We start from the raw sequence: 19,795 nt of genomic DNA on the forward strand, positions 1-19,795 counted from the left end.
AAACAAACCAATTTTGGGATTGGTCCTTGAATGGCCAAGCCATCCCACGTGGCGTATGGACAAACTGACATATTTGGGATATAAGATCTACTCAAGTCCGGCAGTGATTAAAGTGGAGTCTGACATTTGAAACATGTGCAGACTGATACCCCATATGAAGAAAATCATGAGTAGGTACTGTACATATTTACCATTGTGCCTTTGGTGAATTACTATCAAGCCAAAATAGTACCAGTTATCCTATATGGCCTAGAGGCCAAAATACACCTGTGTAACACAAACTGGTCAAAAATAGAAGGCAGAACCTAGAAGGAATCCCTAAATCTGCAGACGAGTAACCCGGGGTGGAATGTGCGGTTTGAATTGGGCTTATGGCCGAGTGGAAATTGGTAACATTGTTTAGAGAAAGTCCAAGGTCAGGCTCCCTGTATGAGGACGTAAAAGAACATCTATCCAACTCGAAATCCCAGATACTGGCAGGGCTAGAAGAAAAAGTAAAACCATTCTAGCAAAGACAATATTAGACACAGAAGTTCCGATAACCAATCCCCTGAAGATAATGCGTGACATAGAAAATCTGGATTGCATAGAGACTATAGCCAAGGTACGCAGCTCGATTCCATCCAACACATTCTCGGCAGTGGAAAAAAGCAAGGCTGTCTGCTCAAATACTTCGTAAACTACCCCGACCAAAGGATAAGGAGTAATTTCTTGAGGGTAAGACAATCTTTCACCCACTGAGGAAATACTGAACATCCGCAAACAAGGGGAGCAAGCAATCAAGTTGTGTAACATCTGTGCCACGCCATCAAATCAGTCGCTCCGCCACCTGTTAATGGAGTGCGAAGGAACTTGGCCCCTGAGGTTAGCCAAGTTTCGAAGCTTGGTCCATAGAGAGGATAGTGCTATCAGAACATATTTGGAATAGAAGGATTTAAGGATTTAAGGCCAAGAAGTACAGTTAACAGCAGCTGTGGTTGGAATACTGAAGGCCTGCATTTCCACACTTAAGCCCATCAGACGGGGATGGGGGCGTGATCTGGCAGTATCGTAGAAAAACGACTGACAAATGGGAGGCTGCGACACAAAGTCATTAGTGTAACAAGACAGGGGGTAGTGATCAGAGGTAATAGAGATCTGGTATCCTATAGAGCGAACATGGTTGAGATTTTAGTGTATGAATTGCTTAAATTGAATTATTGGTCTTTTTTATTGTTAATTTGGTATGTTGATATGCTTGTGATATAATTTGTAAAGGTTTTTTTCCCCTAACCATATACAAATTAAAAAACTTCTGAATCATGGAAGACCTACACTTTTCTTTAGTTGCGTATATAGTGTAAGAGTCGGAAATAGGTTTTGGACACAGACAGTGGACTCTTAAACTGACATCCTGACACATTCCGTAGTATCATTTCATGCAGGAAACCCTGCTTAGGACTATGGTCAGAGTTTTTCTTTTCGTTCAATACCAATAAAAAGTCTATAGCAAGAAACATGCCTCCTGTGTGCCCGTCTCCTCCTTCCACACTCTTACAATGCCATTAAACAAGGATCTGCCTGCTTGGACCAAGACATTAACTTTACCAGTTCAAATACAGACTTTGCACCATATGGTCAGTTTCCCTGTGCATAGAAGAATCAAATCCCACATCAGGGAGGCATACAGTTCTCATTTCTACAAATCTCAGTTCATGTGTGCAGTGAATTTTCTAGAGATATGGCATTACTACTGAGAATACAAAAGAATACAGGCTAAATAAATCAGATCGAAATGTACCTGTCAAAAACAGTGATGCCGCAGCGTCAAAGCTGATAACTGAGCAATGGCAATTAACTAAATCATGACATGTTATTTTTCTGTTGACAAAATGTGTGGCACTCACTCAATGAGAGTGTCCGCCACGATTCTCAATGTGTATGCCCTCGGCATATGCCACTTTTACCCCACAAAAGGACGGCAATGCAGTATCTGCAAGCCACTACTACCTATGTTCATAAAACAGATTACATCAGTAAGTAGTGTGGTTCAACCACAGAGCAATATGGTCCCACAAATGCATGTGTCCCACATTAGTACCCGGCGAGGGCCAACGAACTTGAAAAACGCAAGCACAATGGCCCTCGCCCAGTCCTTACCTGCCCGAGAAGGTCTGCTGTGTCCGGAGTTCTTCCCGTGACTGTCTGCCATGGAAAGGGGGAAGGGAATAAGTGGAGCCTTGGCTAATTTCTGCAACACTCTTTCACCACTGGATCTTTCCCCTCGAGCACTCCCTTGTGCACCCCCTCCTAAAAAAAGCCTTCTGCCAAACCTACCTCTCCAGCAAATTATCAAAACATTGCCATCACTCCTTTCCTGGGCTAAATCCTGGAAAAGTTGTCCTTGTCCCAGATTAATCTTACTGAATCTGTTGGTTGCCTCCAGAGACATCACACCCGTGAAGATCTGCTCACTTATCTGGACTCCAACTCTCCTTCTGTCCTCATCCTCCTTGACCTTTCTTCTGCTTTCGACATGGCCAATCACTCCACCCTGATCAATCGACTTCATGAGAACCTGGGCATCAGGGCTTCGGCTCTGGTGTGGCTTACCTCCTTCCTGTTGGATCGACCATCTGAGGTCCAACATGGGTCCTGCCTCTGCACCAGCACTCTTTCTCTACATGTGGTGTCCCACAGGGCTCTACCCTCTCACCCTGGCTCTTGTCTATTTGGCCACTTTGGCCCACCTGATCTCCACCAACTTTGTGTTGTGCGGATAAGACTCTGCTCTTCTTCGTGCTTCCCTCAGCCGCCTCTCCTTCCTCGCTCATTACTGACCGTCTATCCGCGATTCAGCATTGGTGCTCCTCAATGCCAGTAAGACAGATCATTCTCATTGGGACCCCTGCTCCGGCTTTCCCCCCCTCTCACTTTGGCCGTCCTCCTTGGGCCCCCTATGTTACGCTCACCTGGTTCCCATGGGGGCGTCGACCGGAACTGGGCCGCTGTTATTTCCACCAGCGTGACGTGTAGCGTCGAGATGACTGACTGGACTGGCCCACTCAGTCTAGTTTGTCAGGCTCAAAGGAATATTCTTCTGCAAAGGAGAAGAGGAATTAACCACCCGTGGAATTGAGTGTCAACCCACCTTCCCCACTCCTGTTGTCTTCCCACTGATCACTCTTGATGTCCCCTCCTTAGTCTCACCTGATGGTTTGGAAGGATGAGCTCTCCATCCTGCGTCGACCGCAGGGGCGCGTTGATGACCAGTTACTTCACTGGCGTAGAGGAATTGGTGAGTTTCAGTATTGACTCTAAAGTCCAATTGTTCATAAGAGTTCAAATGTCTGCTCTTCACTTTGTCCGATTCCTTGCAGGTTGCCGATTAATCCACTTGAAGATTTCCAAATGGCACTCGGTAAGATTCAGGTAAGTCTATTGTGTTTTTCCCCTTAGGGGCCGGGGTACGGCGATGAAGCAGAGTTGACTGCGCCGACCCGAAATGAGGTGAGTACCTCCCGTGGTAAATCAGGTAAATCCTTGGGGGTAGCTTGTATGGCCTTAGAGAGTCCCCTTGCTCACCTTGCTGTCTTTGTCTCCTTAGGTGTCGGAGGGCGGCCGCGAGATGGAGAGAGCGTGATGGAATGCTGAAGTACCGCCAAGCAGGTGAGTTCAGTGCGGCGCCGTAGGCATGCAAAGCGATGCTTCAAAGACTTCTGTCTTTCAGTTACGTGGCGAAATGGATCAGGATTCAGGTAAGGATTAAAGTTAAAACTCCTGTTCTAACCGTTATCCTTTTTGTCTTCTTGTTTCAGGAGTCCCAGGACTGAAGCGGGCGTGGCTGAAGACTGGAGCTGCTGAAAACACGGTGAGCGTTACGCTGCAGCAAGCAGAATAACGCGAAGCACGTGTGGCTGTCCGGGCGTGGTTTAAATAGCCTTGGAAGAAGATCCAGGTAAGTATTCTTCCACAGCCCCACCCAAGTAACAAAAATAGTCCCTTCAGTAAAATAGTCCCTCCTAAGCCTCATTTGGCTTGAGTCTTCATGCAGCATGGTCTGCCTCAGGTGAGTATGCAGCATGGTCTGCTTCAGGTAAGTTATCAATAATGAGCCTGGCGCCATAGGCGCCAGGACTGTACCCAAACAGCCCCTAACTGGGGCTTTTGGGCATTCTCCAAGTGGCATGATGCCTGCTTCCGGGGCTGCTGGGCCTGGTCTGGTCTTCCGGGGGCAGGCATCATGACACCCTACCCTTGGCTTCCTATGTGGCAAAAAACCTTGGCATCATTTTCAACTCCATTACCTCCTTCTCCCCTAACGTCACAGACCTGCCCAAGAAGGGCCACCTCCAGCTGCAGCCTCCTCAGAGGTATTCTCACTTTACCCCAGAAGCTCACCGTCTCCGGAGCTCCGGTTCCCTCCAGGCTGGACTACTGCAACAGCCTTTCCAATCTGCCTGCCACTACTCGGCGTCCTCCACAACTAATCCAGAACAGGCCCGAGACCATTGTTGGCCTCAAGCCCAAGGACCTGCTCCCGGTGGCTGCGAGAATCAAGTTCCAGATTCTATGCATCATCCACAACTCTTAAGGGGTCAGATGCTTCTCCAGACAGAGTGGGGGGTGGGGGGGGGGGGGGTAGATCCCTCTCCTCTGCAGGAGCCCCCCTCTGCAACAGCCTCCCTGCCCATCTCAGACTTCAGCTGGACCACCAATGTTCTTTTTAAAAAGAAGAATCAGCTACTAAGTCGGGTGATACGGCAGTTTTTGAAGGGCATCCTTTGTTAGCTAGGTTTTTGGGCAATAGTTCTACATGCAATCTAAATTTGGTTTTAGGTCTATGGTTTTTCATTGCCATGACCAATAAAACGAGATCATATAGTATTCTTTAAAAATTGGCTTTTGGTGAGGCTAATCAATAATGCCATTCTCCACTACCTTCCTTTCCAGTTCTTGCCGGCTGCCTATCCACATTTTCATTGTGTGCCAAAACTGAAGCATGCCCTTGCCTGCATGCCATTCATGCTGAAAGGCTATCTTGTGGGGAAGTATTTGAGAACTATGAAATAGACCACCTCTAAATCCCCAATGTGGCAAAATTCTGTAGGGCCCTTCAAATCTCTGGTCAGCTTCTTGTCCAATAGAATCTTGGTCCTTGGCTGGCCCGATCACATCACAGCCCCCAAAAGAGAAGCCCACTGGCTACCTGTTAAAGCTTGCATCGTGTATACAACTCTGGCTTTGGCACATCGCAGCATCTCCAATGCGGCCCCCCATTTACCTGAACAAGAGTCTCTCACTGAAATATCACCCACAAGCACTCTGCTCTCCCAGATAACATACTGGCTACTCCTATATTCAAAGCATCCAGAGCTGGAAGTGTCCGCTTTGCCGTCACTGCCCCCGCACTCGAATTCCCGGCGACCTTCCATCAGGGATGAAACATGCTACACCATCTTCAAGAAACTAATCAAGACCTGGCTTTTCAACAAATATGATACTCTTTCCCCCCCCCCCCCCCCCCCGTTTCACCTACCCCATCCATGTACCTCGATTGCAAAGTTTTCTGCTACTGTACAGATGTTGTGATACACTTGGTCGGGCTTTACAACCTTTTTTATGAATAAAATAAATCTTGAAAAGGGCTATAGGACTGCTCCTGCCTGTTCTTCCGCTACTGGTCCTCACCCAATAGTGGATTTGCGCAGGCATGATATAAGGTCTGTTTGCATGTTACCATAGATGTTAGTTGGCAGTATAATGCAAAAGTGATTGTCACTGTTCGAACAGCAGATCATCTTATCACAAATGCGATAACTCCACCAGAGAGGATACCTTATTACGGGGACAAATATTAGTTATTCCCAAATCCCCACCCCTGCAATATTTATTTTGTTGGCCTCCAATTTAAGCGCATGCCAAATGTCAAATATATTCCCGATCTGTGCAAATCGCTCTCGCAGGACCCTGGCTGCGCTCAAATGTCCGTTTGAATTATATACCTAGGACTGAAGAAGTTCAAATGATTTGACAAAACCATGCTTCTCAAATAAAACGGAGGAAGCATGAAAAATCTATTGGACTACAGAAGAGCTTACATTTTTTATTTAGTGTACAAGTCCTGGAAACAAGTATAATCATGTGTTCTCAATCCGGTCGAACTGTCCATCACCAGCCCACCACACAGCAGCTCACATCACTGACTCTAGGAAATGTAAGCACCCCACACCCAACTTGTGCAAATTACTCTGGCTCACCAGGATCTGGTTCAAGATGGTGTGCCTAAACTACAAGGTAACCACCACCTGTATGCAGGCCTATCTGAATGTCAAATGAAATACTGGGAAGCCCACAGTCATTTCACAGTACAACCATCACCAAAGGTGAAACTAGACTGGCTCCGAGGGAGAAAACAGTACTCTCATTCACTTTATGCCCTCCTTCATTTTAGGAAAAAACTGAAGACCTGGCTCTTCTGACATAACCTCCCATTATCTTGTGTGTGTCCATCATTATATTGTACTGTGATAATTCTAATGTTTACTTGAATTCTTGCTATTGCTCTAGGACCTGTACAGTTGCTCCAGAGCTAGATTTGGATTATAAAAATAATTACATTGTCATCATCTACCTTAACACAGATAGCTTGCATAGGGTGGAGAAGCAAATTGCCAATTAAAGACATTGCGACTTCGCATATGGTTGTGGTATAGATCGGAGCACTTTCACCTATAACTGAAGGTAAATAAGTCTCAAGAAGAATGTAAGTAGTTCAGAATTCCTTGTCCTACCGTGAATATTCACACCCAAAGAAGGGTGCTCAGCCAATTAGGTGGCTGGAAATGCAGGGGTTGGGTGGGGGGGGGGGTAGTGGAGCATACTGTACCACCCGCATTTTCCAGCCACCTTAGGTCCTTCCCCGGGTGGGGCAATCTTAATTGTGTGGAGGCAACAGGGAGTCTCTTCCCCGTCGACTTCACATGCCCCCAACCTCCTTCCATACTTCCAAGACATCCCTGCACCCTTCCCACTTAATTGCTGGACCTGCCGGTACTGGCAATGTCTCCCATCCTTGGCGGCCGCTATGGAAACAGAAAAATAACTATTTACTATGGTTGGGGGAATTGTTTTCATGGGCGATTGGGCATGCACAGCCCAGGTTCCAACAAGAAACCAAAAAATAAAAATTCACAACTCGGATGGAGATCCCAGGGTGCGAATAGCAATCACCCCCTTATAAGGGAGGGGTGTACATGGCCAGTAACGGCCCCCAAGCTCTGACTGCCAGGCCGTTAGCAGTGATGGATGGCCCCCTACATGAGGCCGATAAACATAATCGGATGTTACAGGCATCTCCGATTCTGCAGAGGGGGGTTCCTAATTTCTAGCCTCTATAAAGATGACCACCACACTAGTTCTAGGTCTCCAGAAATATGAAGCATAATAAAACTTGCCCATCAATCATCCATTCTCATACACCCTTTGATGGACTCAATGCCAACCTCATCGGGGGTCATTTCAAGAAGGTTGTTGAAACTAAAGATTCCTGCGTTAGGCCATGAAGTGTGTTGGGAAGGAGAGAGGGTCTTCAAAAATCCCCTAGGACGATACCGCACACGAACTAGATGCCAATAGAGCATATCCAGCAAGCAGGGGTGCTCATAACTGGGGGTGGGGGGGGGGGGGTTTGCATGACCACCTTAGTGCATGCATTATAAGCTATATGGTAGATCTTGGCAGAGAACAGCCAATCTTAGACGTTAGACCCAAGCGCGGCGAATATCATTTTGTGTTTGTATTAGGCCCCTTGCAGGAGCACAAACACCACCCCCTCCCTGGCCAGGTCTGAAGAGATCCACAACCCACTCCATTGTTCAGAAAGTTACAGGCCCTCGTGTCCTGGGAAGAATGCGCCCAACAAGGTCATGAGAAGAAAGCAGATGCCTCTAGGCACTATGCCCTCCTGCCCCAACGATCCCCACATGAGAAATACAGCTTTGCCATGCTTTCATCCCATGACCCCCGCATGCCAAAGCACCAATCCAAACCCAGACCACCGACAATAAAACATTTACATCCCTTGATCGATCAAAGATCAGAAGGCAAGGTCATATGATTTGCGCAGCGAGCTGCAGGGTGGCATCAGAATTATAGCCTAAAACTAAGGTGGAGGACATTCTTGGGGGTTGCTGATCTGTCTGGGAGCAAGAGAAGTGTGTGTTAGTTTGACCTCTGTTCTCCCCTCTTCCCCCCCCCTTCCCCCCCATCCCATCCCTATATCTGCCAGGTGCATTGTTACAATCAGAATAATAACATTGCGTGTCTAACTAATTAATTGATAGGTCATCTTACCACGGATGACAAGCCCAGCAGCACCCACATGAACAAAGATGAAGATGGCCCAACATCCCATGTGGAGCAGGCCCTACAACTATAGGCCTCCTCCAATCCCCGATTGTAGAATTGTACTATTATATGAGGACGTCCTTAGTGACACTTTTTGGGCTTCCAATGTACTGCACATGCCAACGGACCTCAGAATGTTCGGTGGCAGCAGCTCTTTGCAGATGCATTTTTTTTTTGTGAAATAATACTGGTTATCCTTGCAAGCGTAACTTTGGCTTTTTTCCCCTAGAGGGCTCTATTTGTTCTGGTGTGAACATGCAGGGATGTGCCTTCAAGAGTAGCAATGAGACAAAAATGGATTTGTTTGATACACACGACCTCTGGAGCAGTTACACCCACAAATTCGACTGCTACCACCTCAGTCAGAAAAATCCTGCTTTTTACTGCACTCTTCTTTTCCCCCCATTATATTAAAGCTGGAAATAGTTTTGTTTCAGGGCTTTCCACCATCCCCAGACTAGTAGAAACTGACTCTTGGCGGGTGAGAAATGGTACGTTGTGTGTATGTGTAGAATTGAGGTGGCGAATGACATGTCTGGAACTTTTACCTGCGTTTTTTTCAATAAAATCCCAAACAAGCCTGTGCCTAAACTGCACAGTGAATGAGCTGCCTGGGATTTTTCATTATGCTAAAGCTCACCCCCTAGGAGGTACTTCCTTTAATGGTCTGCAGGGGCGCTACCAATTAGGTGACGAGGGAGGGAGGGGGGGGGGGGGTTTAATGTGCCTGATTTCTTCTAAGCTTGCCAACTTTGTGTTCGGAGCGTGACCCAAACCAAAGTTGAGTGCCTTTTTGAAATTGTTATTGCTGTGGTTTATAAGGTGTACAGACGAGCATAGGCTATGTCATTTTTATTCATATTATGCAAAAGGTTAGGACGGTGAGGTTCGCCTACTCCAGAGTCCCGATAAAACTCTAGATTCATTTGTAAAAAAGGGTGGTAGAACACACAAACAACAACTTTCACCAATAGAGGAAGAAAAATGCCTAGAACATGAACCAAAGAATGGAAATACTACAGGAGGTAGGGGTGCCCCACAGTTGCAAGGCACTCACAGGGGTAGACCTAGCAAAAACCTAGAGGCTTCTTTAAGAACGGCAACCTCGTCTTTTGAGATTCAATATCTGGCTCTTATACGCCCGCTACGAGCAATAAATAAGTACAAATATGTTCTAGTTACAGTGGATTCTTGCACTAGGTTCACCTGAATGATTCCTCAAAAGAGAGCAGACTGCAATCAGTCATTCAGGGTGTAGTAGCCATGACAGCAACTCAAATGTTCCCTGCCGATAATAGTTCAGATTTCGCAGGTGGGCCATGAGAAAGGCAGAGGCTTGGTGATCAGAAACCCATATCATCATCATCCTGAAATGAAATGGGCTTATAGGAAAGGCAAATCACTGAATGTGCCTGACTAAAGGCATCCTTTCGATGGGTGGTAACTGGGTAGACCACGTGCCTCTGGTGATTAAGAAGTTTAAATAATTTACCACGCCAGTCCCTATGCAACGGTAAGACTTCATTTGAACTCTTGTTTGGGAGAAAGAGGTTTATGCCTGATCTGCACTCTCCCCCAAGCCCCCTCTCTGGCCAAGAGCAACTGCTGACGACAACTCTGCCGAGGGGATCCCTCCAGGTGGATGTTGCGGAGGCATAGGACCACTCTCAAAGCAGGAGATTGGGTCCTGGAGAAGATACACGATAAGAAGACTGTTTGGCCCATCCTACAGACCAGCAGTAGAAGTCAGATTGAAAGGTTCCAGCACTGCTGTCCTGACCACAATACCACCCAAGAGAGGCACCAGACGTTTGTGGATCACCTGAAACCCACTCCAGATGGTTACTGCAATTCTTTCATACAATCATCCTCTTCCAGTTGAGGAGACCGCAGAAGAAGAGATGGAGATCTGACAAATTACTATGATTGGCGTGCCAGATGAGTAAGAATATTCCACTCTTGACTACAACTCCACAATTTAGGGAAGTACTGCAGGTCTGCAAATCTAAACAAAAACCTTTCTGGTTGCTAAAGTAATGAAAGAATTCTTTTGACAGACTTTCTGAAAAAGTGGTACGTAACGCTGGCAGTATACTTCCTTCTACTGTGGCTGAGCCTCACTGGGTTTCTCATCTCACCGACTTGGGGGCATTTTTGGAGCAAGGTTTCCACTCGACCTGCAAGCAAAGAAGTTGTTCGAAAGCCTTTAAAATCTTCACACGTTAGAGAAAAAGAAAAAAAAAAAAAAACTTCAAGGGCCAGGAACTCCAGTCTCAATACAAATGTTTCCTCCAACCCTGGGTCTTGTGTGGAGGCCATCATTAAAGCCAAGCAGCTGCAAGTTTACACTTTTTCTGTGATTGATGAATCCAGACTATTTGCAATTCTGTGTCCAGAACATACAGAGAACTGTTAAGAACTAGGCTGAAGACATTCGCACAGAATGCGTTGTTTGGCGCTTTTGATAATGTTGAGAATCGGTGAAATGGAGAACCGAGTCAAAGGCTACCCTTGCCATTGACACCCAGGTGGTCACCCTATATTTGCAGTGAAGCTAGACTGGTATGTACTAGCTCATACAGATCACCAGGAGTAGAAAAGTCTCAAATGAATGTAATCTTTTACAGAGACACACATTTACAAATACATAAGAACTTAAGTGGTACACGAGAGGTGTGCGTAACAACAACATGCATATCCGTGGGTTAGTAGCCAGAAAAAGTAATGACAATCAATTCATGTACTGCTACATCAATTAGCAATACGCAATGTTTGTCGACACACAAATTTGTGGCGTTTCTGGTTCGGTGAGAGAATGGAACTGTAGCAAGGGCTGTATAAATTGGTTGGACAGCACGGTTAGAGGCACCGACTGTCGTCAGGACGTTGATTCTGATGGGAGGAAAATGAATCAAGGTATGACGTGCACCTAGAAAGTTGTAGAGAAATAGTTTTAAAGTTGTTCAAGGACGGGATTACACTAAAAGGGGCACTGCTGTGGTCCATCTCCTTTTTTCATCATCTAATGTTGAGAATCTCCATGAGATGGGGTCCCATGTGTGTTATGTGCGATATTACAGTGCCATTTTACTTGTCAAATGTGAGCCCATCCTGTGGCCCAAATACACTGCCTTGCCAAACCGATCGTCCTGAATTCCAAACACAATTACCATATATTTCACAGAGACCATACCAATTAGGGGATTACATGTTTGAAACTCAGTAGAAGTTCCTGCCAGAGCCACATGGTGCACAGCACATGTATGTTGCAGATTCAACTGTTTTGACAGAGAACACTTCAAACATGACAGAACAAACATGGCGGGAAACTGTCCCTCTCTGGTCTACTTGGGGTCAGCAGATATGGCAGGTTTTCACACATTTTGCATTTTTTTTTTTATGTAGCGCTACGAACCCTCAGGTATCTGAGCGCTGCTTATTACCCACGGTGTGTGGTACTCATTTATCGACCTCGGAAGGATGAAAGGCCGAGTTTGGCCCTGCCGGGATTCAAACCTGCGTTAGCAGGCTCTGAATGGATGTCAAAGCGAGCGCTCCACTCGTTGTGCCACTTGACCGGCTTGTACATTATACATGGGATGTAGATTCCCACATTTAATGTATTTAAATTATATGCAGTTCCAGACCACTTGCATTAATAGGAACTTGAGCTTCTAACCTGACTGGAAAAGGGAGGAGGAGTTCCGGAATGCTTTCTATAGAGAAGAAAAAGAACGCCTTGGCACCAAGCATATTACCTATGCATCAAGGAGTCCTGTATTACGGGCGGTGCAAGCAAATGCATGCAATAAAAGAAGAGCAGGACCGATATGCTCTTACATGTTTCTGCAATTATCACTTGCATTTACCGTAATTCCTGCATTTTGCCATGCCGATAGTTATGGCATACACACCATGTAATTTGCTTTGCCTCTGCTTGACTGCATTATATCGACTGCAAGTACTTACATGGCTCCTCTTATGCTACCCATTTGCCATTGTAGCATAATTTGACCATATAAGGTAATCTGTGTTGCAAACTGCTTCACACTACACCGCAACTTCTCCATATGTGCAAACTAATGTTAAATTGCTCTCCCTGCTACTAGTCCTGTTCCCCCCACAAATAAAGTTGCTTTTACTCCCATTTATTGAGCATACTTCCGGTACCTCATCCCATCATACCTGTAGAACTAAGGTCCTTCACTTAAATCACATGGATTCCCATCTGTGCCACAATATACCAGTCTTACACCTTAGTAAGACAACCAACCTGCCTTTATCGAATGATACGCCCCTTCCAAATTCCTACAACCCTGCACGAATGTACTCCCATATTCGCCTCCGAGGCTCCCTCCACTTACTCTTAACTTGGCCTATACTGTGTCTCACCACAAAATAGTTGCGCCGTACAATTTAAAAGCTGAATTAGGGACTACGCCTTTGGTTGACACTACAACTGTGTACCCATTACTATTGCAGCCCCGTGCCTTATACTGCGGCAAAATTTTAGACTTGGCTCTAGAACCTCTCAACAGTCAGACATCTAAAGATCGTAATACAGGTATATTTCTCAAAGACCATTCCTCAGCAAGACCCATCAAATCTACCAATAACAGTAAAACACAAATACCTGCACCAAGTAATATTACTGATACTATTAAGGTAGGCCTCATCAATGCCAGATCTCTTCAAGCACATACTTTAGACAGTGGATATTTTGACTATCCATGACCTTGATATCATTGCCATTACGATGGCTCAACCCTACATCTGGACCCTCACTAGCCCTATGAGAGAATTACACCATTCTACGTGTGGATAGAGGCGCTAACACCACCAAAGGCGGAGGGGATGCGTTTATCTTCAAATCAGTGTTAGAGCTTAGAATGGTTAATAAACACACCTACCATCCGCTGAACTTCGCTCTATTGAAATATCCACTTCTGCCTCATCGACTATTACTATGCATCTAATTTACAGTCCTCCTGGCACTACCTCCACCTTTGAAAACAATATTTCTCAGCTACTGGCCACCAATACCAAAAGTAATTCACAATTGATCATCCTAGGAGATTTTAATCTAGGTCTCAATGATCCTAAAGACCCCAAAGCCTCTGCCCTTAAGGACACCATCTTCGAACTAGGGTTCACACAACGCATAACCAACCCTACCCATAACAAAAAGTAGAATGCTTGATTGGCTAGCGGACCTCGATTGCAGCATTAATGTATTGGCCAATACTCACGGCACTTGGACCGACCACCACCTTATCACATTCACCATCGATAAGGCAGTACCCTCCTTGACACAAACTCATGCTCGAGCTATGCTAACAAGTAGTAAATGGAACCTCACATTAGAAAACTTGATACCCTTACTACATCCTATCACCCACCCTAATATCTTGCATTCAGACCCGTCTGATTTAGTCAATCTATACAACAAAACCATCCTCAAGGCCATCAATACGTTAGCTCCCCTTAAAATGCAAAAATCCAAACCTCGCGCCCATATTAACAAATGGTACACACCTCACCTAAAGACTCTCAGGAAAGAAAAACGTACAGCGTAAACAGCATGGAAAAAGTCCCCATCAGAAACCAATGAAGTCATGTCCACAGTAGCCTCACTCAACTACAAAACTGCTATTGTACAGGCAAATCCAGCACCAAGGAATTATCCAATATATTGAAAGAACTTATCTCCAGCTCCTATACCCGACTCATGTACGAAGCATACCTTATGGTGCGCTAACATACAGAATGAGCTCCAAGATAAAATCACTATGCTTCTAAACAAAATAAAAACCAAAAACAACATCGACAATGCCATGCCTCAGGACCTACCCTCACGCCCGACTTCAAATATGCCACAATTTCACTTCAAGCCTCTCTCAACAAAAGAAGTAGAATTGATCACACTCAAACCTTGCAACTGTAAGGGTGAAGTCTGCGCGGATAAGCTCATTAAGGAGGCAACTCCCTTCATTACCTCCTTCATTAATGCATCCTTTAATTCTAGTGCCGTACCACCAATTTAAAAAAAGACGCTTGTGTACTTCCATTACTAAAAAAACCTTCTTTGGATCCCAATAACCCCTCGAATTACAGACCTATTACGACTGTACAGTTTCTGCTAAAAATTCTGGACCGCGCAGCATACCTCCAGATACAGCAATGCATACCTCCAGATATAGCAATACTTGGAAACAAACAGTCTGCTAGGCATACGAAAGTCAGGCTTCAGACCCAGACATGGGACTGAATCAGCGCTTATAGATTTAAAGACACAAATTCAGATCCTAAAAGGTAAATCTGCCCTGTTTTATCAGCGGCATTTGATCTAGTGACTAGGGATGTAACGGTATAACGGTATACCGTTAAAGATACCGTGAACCACTTAATTGAACAATAATAACCGTCACATTGTTCATACCGTTATACCGTTCATACCGTTAAGTGTGATTTTTCAATCTGATTTGGAAAGGCTGCAGTAAGCAAGTGCTGCGCAGTCTTGGTCTTGCACTGTTGGATGTGCCGTCTGCCAAGTAGTTTGTTAGAGCAGTTTTTAATGCCATTCCATAAGCCACACGTGCCTGACACAAAATCAATATGTTAGCAATAGGAAGAATAGATACAGTGCCAAGAAGGAAAAGGGTTTACTTTGGGGTGGCGGCTTTTGGGTTTATATATTTATAATGGATAATGTTCTCTAAACATATGGCAATGGGGGATTTCCCTGGTTCGATCATTGAATTTACATATAATAAGTCACACTGCGAAATTCACTCATCTGTCGGTATTCCCTGCTGCCGTACCAAAACTAAAGGCTGTAAAGTGTTGTGTGCGCGTGCGTGTGTGTGTGTGTACAAGCTTATACTACCATCATCCTCCATTGATCCATTGAGCATGCAGGTTATCAAGATGGCATCATGTTCATTTTCACCAGTAGCCAGTGGGGGAGCAAAACGCCTAAATGACCACAAGAAAAGCTATTCAGCTTGCTTTGCCAGTTGCAGCAGCCCCCCCTCTCCACACGTGTGTTTGGTGGAAGAAAGCCATTTCAGTGGAAAGTATGTTGAAATGCCCAATACTGGCCCTGGGTGCCTGGTTTTGTTTGTGATGATAAATCTGTCAATTTGTTAACTCCACCTGCTATACCGCGATAACCATGATATACCGTCATTTGGCAAGGTTATTGTACCGTCAGAAAACTAATACCGTGACACCCCTACTAGTGACCCATGAAATATTATGCAAACATATGTTATCTGCTGCACACCTCAGACCAAGCCAATTCCTGAATCAAATCCTCCCTTAGCAATAGATCCATGAGGGTCTTGGCACCCTCGGCATCATCACCACCTACGCCGGTTACTTGTGGAGTCCCTCAGGGATCCGGTGTGTCCCTTACCCTCTACAATGTATTCACCAAACCTCTATTTGATATACTCATCTAGGTGTCATACACCAACTATGCGGACGACATCCAGATACTCATCCAGATAAATGGTCACTACGCTGCAGGCAGTAAAACTCTCAACGATGTATAAAGTACTATCCAAATTTGAATGGCTAAGCACGGTTTACGTTTAAACGATGATAAAACCGAACTACTCCTTGGCTCTCCAACTAAATTGAACAAAATAGGATCCCTCTTCAAATCCTTCAATAGCGACGATAACATAATTCAAGTAGCTAAGGACGTTAAAACATTAGGAATCTACATTGATTCAGCACCATCACTCACAAGACAAACCAATGCCTTATCATCCACAGCATATACTTGCAAGCTTATCACAGGTTGCCGACCTTACTTGACTACTCCACACTGCATCTCAGTAGCAAGAGCACTAGTCTTATCGAAGCTGGACTATTGCAATGCGCTCTATTTAGGAACATCCCAACAAAATGCAAGTCATGCAAAATAATGCTGTCCGATCGGCATGTATTATCCCAAGAAAACAGCATATCACTGCAACCAGACAGAATATGAAATGGCTTAATATCAAACAAAGAATAGATCTTAAATCACTCTCACGCACAAATGCCTCAATAACCAGGTACCCATATACCTCTGCGACGCCTTCACACGCCACTCACCTTTGCGACCCAGCAGATTAGCGCAAACACTGTCGTCATCCCACGATTTAACCAACAATGAGCTGGTGGAGCCAGCTTCACAGTCCTTGCTGCAAAAAAATTGGAATACACTACCCATCGCCATAAGAGAAGAACCCTCCTTCTCTCCTACGAAATAAGGTCAAGGTCTGGCTTATGGAGCATGACCTTAACCTACCCCCCCTCACAAAAACACATCAATTTACTCTCAGGATGCTTCCTTACTGTCACTGCTGTGTATTTGTCTTCTGCAAACTGTATAATATCTGCTCCTAAGAATATTAGCTCACCTGTCTGTTATTCCCCTAACCTATTGTCATGCCCTATAACATGCATTATCTTTTTTTGTTCAGTTGTGATTTTGTAACATGTAAGTTTGCAGTGCCCAGTTGCCCCAGGGCTTGGCCGCGCTAACCAGTGTGGACCCATATAGGGCTTGGAATCCCCTTAACACAAGTTATATCCATAGGTAAGCTGTGCCAAGGAACGCTTTCACAGTATTACCCGAGTGAGATGACAATCGCTAGATAACTTCATAAAAAAGAAAATTGGACAGCTATCATGCAGTCAGCTGCTGTTCGGAGGCGTACAGAGAGTGGGCGTGCCAGGAGATCAGCTACATACACCACCTCTGATCCTAGAATACCTTGTGCGGTGGGACAAGCGTCAACAACAGGTAAAACATACACTTTGTCACAAGCAATAATGCAAATCTTGCGGGCTGAAAGAGAGGCAGTACAATTAGGATTTCATGCATCAGATTGTAATGTTCAAGAGCTAAAGCAGGGCTTCTACCCGCTAAGGGGTGCCATTACAGATGTAGTGGGATTGGTTCAGAGTGACCCAAGCGACCAAGAAGCAGCAATAAGTCTTTCTGTGGTAACAGATTCTCTAGACACTCTTAGAGGAGTCCCAGATTGGAATGTAATTTCATGGCCAGAACAAATAAATGCACTTGACCAAGGTTGCAATACGCTAGGCAATGTCAGGCTTTACGGTCTTGTGGCTTAGTGACCTTACAAAATGTTCGCAACATCATCAGCCCGAGTACCAAGCTTGACTAAGGATTTTGCATGGTGTGTTACATATTCCCCTTCAGACAACACCTCCATGGTATGTCAGGAACTGCATTCCTGTGGTAATGTACACTTGGATCAGGGATGACTATGTAGTGCCTTATTCACATGCATGTGTGTAATCTTCAAGTATCAAGACAAACCACTCTTCTTTCTCACCTTGGCTTTTGAGACTTCATTCTTAATTGGTTCCTTTCTTATTGGACTTTCTCCGTTTCCCACTATTTCCTCTCTCTGATGGTGTGCCACAGGGCTTGGCTTTAGATACTACCCTTTATACCTCTCCTCTTGTTTTGATTATCTCTTCCTCTGGTTTTACTTATTTCTATGCCGACAACAAAGCTCAGATTTAACCATCCTTTTCTTTCTTCTCTGATTCTATTCATTCTTTGGTGGCCTGCCTTCTTTCCATCCAATCTTTATGTCCTCTCACTATTTACACCTCATTCTTTCCAAAACCAGGCTTCTTACTTCTACGGTTTCTTCTCCTCTTCCCCACTTATGTCTCCCCCCCCACCTCCCGTTCTATTTCCACTTCTGCCTGTAATCCTGCAGCTATCTTCCACTAGTCTCCCTGCTTTTCTTCTCATATCTCCATCTGCCCTTCATGTTGTTTCCAACTTAAATATCAAGAAAGTAACTTTTTATGCATCTAAACTTCTAATCAGCAACTTAGTTCTCTCCCAGTTATTCTACTGATCTTGTCCATATCCTGTTCTCCCACCTCCCCAACCCCCGCCACCCCCCACCCATCAACTTGCCCCTCTGAGCAAGTTACTCCATCTCCATGGCCCGACATTCTCTTAATTTCAAGGCCTATTATATTTGCTATATGTGGTTATCAAATTCCTCCCTATTCTCGCCATTCCTTACCTCACCTCTCTAGTCTTTTATGGATCGTCACTTACCCCAGCACCACCCGATAAGCTTCCTGTCATTTCCGCTCCGTTTCCGTTCTCGCCCCAAAGCACCGAAATGCTCTTCCTCTCCATCTTAGGTCGCTTTCCTCTTTTTCTCAATATTTGGCGAATGCTTGAATTGTACCGTTTTAAGTTTTTCTTTGAAGCTCTTGGGAGTGAAGCACCTTCCCCTTCAAGATTTTGTTCAATACCTCTCACAAAGAATCCACCCCGTCGCCTCTACAAGACCAACCAGATCACCCTATACCAACATGCTCTATGTGCCACTTGTAAAAAGAGCTAGAGCGGGTGGATCCAGCTTCCCATATCTCGCACCTACTCACTGGAATGCCTTACCTCCCACCATCCGAAGTGAGGCCTCACTCCTTGCTTTCCGTAAAGCAATGAAACCCATTCTCTTCTCATAAGGTCCTTCGTAGCGGCATGAATACCAACCATAGGACCCACTGCCAAATCTGTATTGACCAATCAAATAAGCTGTAATGATACCCATGTCTGTTTGTATGCAATTTGCCATTTACTGCTACCATGTCTGGACCTCTGTAACTAAGCTCATTCAAGTAACAGCGCCTCAATGCCCTTGGGCTGCTTGCGCGCTATATAAATAAAATAAATAGCTAGCTGTAAATGCATTTTTTTACCCCACTAAAGCAAACTTCAGAACCAGTGGCCTAGACTAGTTAATACTCACCTAATTGGCAACAATGACCTCCTGCCCAGTTTTCCCCAGACCTCTCAAGCAACACAGCAAGTGAATCCCGCATAACACATCCCATCCAAAAATATTGAAGTAGGGCCAGGAACCCTAGACCGTGAGTGATCTATGCAGACGCCCACTTCAGACCTGCATTTCCCACAAGGTCCTAACCACCAATGCTGCTGCTTTCCTTACCAAATCATAAACCATCCATGGAGGCCAAAACAGATGCCTAGATAAACCCAGATTGAAAACGAAAACAGGAAAAGACCAGAAAGCAAGCCTACTCCAACTATCAAGGAACATGCAACAATATTTTGTCAGACATCGGAGTAGCTCCTTTACTCCTCAGAAAGGGCAAAAAGAAAACATTTTTTTTTTTAAAAACTCACAGAACTAGAACTCTCAGAAGGGGCCCTGCCTTGCTTTCCCTAACCTTTAGCCTTTGCTGGTCATTTATGCACTGTTTTTCATTCTAATTGTACCCCTAATACTTTATGCCAAAAGGTGTCCATATTATTGTATTTCATCACTTTATCCCCCAGATCTACAGTGCTTCGGTACTTCCAGCTAGGTTTCTCCTTTATAAA

At 45.0% G+C, this 19,795-nt stretch overlaps 1 protein-coding gene across 2 annotated transcripts in view; it reads right to left on the minus strand.

Moving 5' to 3' along the window:
- Positions 1–19,795, minus strand: part of LOC138566265 (renalase-like) — a 102,238-nt gene that overhangs the window by 63,054 nt on the left and 19,389 nt on the right. The window lies entirely within an intron of this gene.

This window comes from Ambystoma mexicanum, chromosome 2p, assembly GCF_040938575.1.
Source record: "Ambystoma mexicanum isolate Mex_15411 chromosome 2p, UKY_AmexF1_1, whole genome shotgun sequence".
Taxonomy (NCBI): Eukaryota; Metazoa; Chordata; class Amphibia; order Caudata; family Ambystomatidae; genus Ambystoma; species Ambystoma mexicanum.